The sequence below is a fragment of the Notechis scutatus genome, chromosome Z, assembly GCF_049901735.1.
Source record: "Notechis scutatus isolate UNSWTSFEM ecotype Mainland chromosome Z, rNotScu1.2, whole genome shotgun sequence".
Taxonomy (NCBI): domain Eukaryota; kingdom Metazoa; phylum Chordata; class Lepidosauria; order Squamata; family Elapidae; genus Notechis; species Notechis scutatus.
In genome coordinates, this window is record NC_142025.1 from 129633055 (window position 1) to 129635037 (window position 1983).

Sequence of the window (1983 nt, forward strand, 5' to 3'; positions counted from 1 at the left end):
TGGCTTCCTTTTTTGCTTCCTCGGCTACTTCCATATCTTCTTCCGCTGACAAACCTTCTCCTAACAAACTAGGCTCCTTCCCCTCTGCCATAATCTCCACTCTTTAACACTTCACTCCACACAGAAGATGCAAACAAAACAAAATAAATGTTTTTTGCAACACTGACTTTCTGTCACAACCTGTCAGACACTGGACACACTTTCCATAAATCACGGTACTCACAAATAGTAGAACACAATGACAAGGTTTAATGTAAGATTTCCAGATGGCATTCAGTAATAACAGTAACAAGGATCTGTTTAAAGTCTGCATTGAGAGCAATTGCCTCTCCACACTGACTTTATACCCTCCCTCCAATTAACACATAATAATAGTACCACACCCTTTAGCTACACCCATGCACCTCTACCCCATGCCTAAATGCTCTAGTTAATCCATCCCTTAACCTTTTGCAGCAAAGTAATATACAAACAATTTCCTGGACTGCTTGCAGCAGCTGGTGTAATCACAAATAATCTTTCCCCCCCACCAACCGACTCCAGGGTGGAACGCGGAGGCTATTGGCACAGCCAATATGCCGCCTCCATGCCACATAGCAGGATGCCATCATGCAGGAGTGGACCATGCCCCAGAATGAAATGTTGTGGAAATAAATCACCACTGTGGCAGTCATAGTCCCATTGTCAGCACGGAGTGCTGCTGGCATAGAGCGCTGAGCCATTGACACATTGTCGGGACTGGAACGGGCCCAACATCTACTTTCCCAAAGGTAACATAAACTATTATTTCTCTTTATGCTATTTTATGCAATTCTGTTATTTTGTCTTCTTAGCTGATTTTTGTTGTTCATATCAGGCCTCAAAACTATGATATAACATTTGGAGGGAAATATGCAAATCAGTAATCCAGCACTAGAGGCTATAATGGAGAAGATCTCCACAGCAACCATATATTTTTCTTTTGTGCTCAGATATGTTGGAACAAAGGATAACCACACACTGCAGAAGATCAACATGCTGAAGGTTATAAATTTGGCTTCATTAAAGGTGTCAGGCAATTTCCTTGCTAGGAAAGCCACTGTGAAACTAACAAAAGCAAGGAAGCCCAAAAATCCCAAGACACAGTAGAAAAAGAAGTTGGATCCCTCGTTACACACTAGATCTATTTCTTTTGTCATTTAATTCATGTTAGCATCTGGGAATGGGGGAGAGCTTGTCAGCCATGTAGCACAAATGATTTCTTGAATAAATGAGCAGCCTAACACTATGAACATTGCTAATTTTCCCCCCACCCATTTGGTCATCATGGATCCTGGTTTGGTGGCTATGAAAGCTAGAACCACAATGAAGGCTTTGTTCAAAATACAAGAAATAGCCACTGAGAAGATGATGCCAAAGGCAGTTTGGTGGAAAACATATGTCACTTTGTTGGGTTGCCCAATGAATAGAAAAACACAAAGAAATGATAACAGAAGAACCATAAGAAGAGCATATGTGAGATCCCTGTTGTTGGCTTTGACAATGGAAGTGTCCTGATGCTTAGTAAAGATCCAGAAGACACCAACTGTAACCAAAGAAAAGAAAAGAGCTAAGCTGATGAAAATGTTTCCCAAGGTTGCTTCATACTTCAAGAATGTTATAACTTTGGGAAGGCATATAACATATGTCACTGGAGTACTAATTTTCTGCACACTGAAAGCAGTCATCCTGGTCTTGAAAATAAAATAGTACTCCATAAATTACATAACAATAATCAGATTTCAATAATACAATGTTCCAAAAATGTTTTTAATATCTGAAAATCAAATGCATTGGCAGAGTTGCCATAACTTCATCATTGCAAACTTATTTGTTCAGGGAGGTACTATTTATAATCAAAATCTAGTTGATTTGTATTAATTTGTATCCATGTTCCATTAGATCAATTTGTTATGTGGACTACTTAATCTTCTTCACAATTTTCTAAACATTTTTGGGCACATT

The 1983-nt window shown here is 39.2% G+C and overlaps 1 pseudogene; it reads right to left on the reverse strand.

Moving 5' to 3' along the window:
- Positions 1-803: 803 nt before the first annotated feature.
- On the reverse strand, positions 804-1706 carry LOC148129274 (vomeronasal type-2 receptor 26-like; annotated as a pseudogene).
- Between the last annotated feature and the right edge of the window lie 277 nt (positions 1707-1983).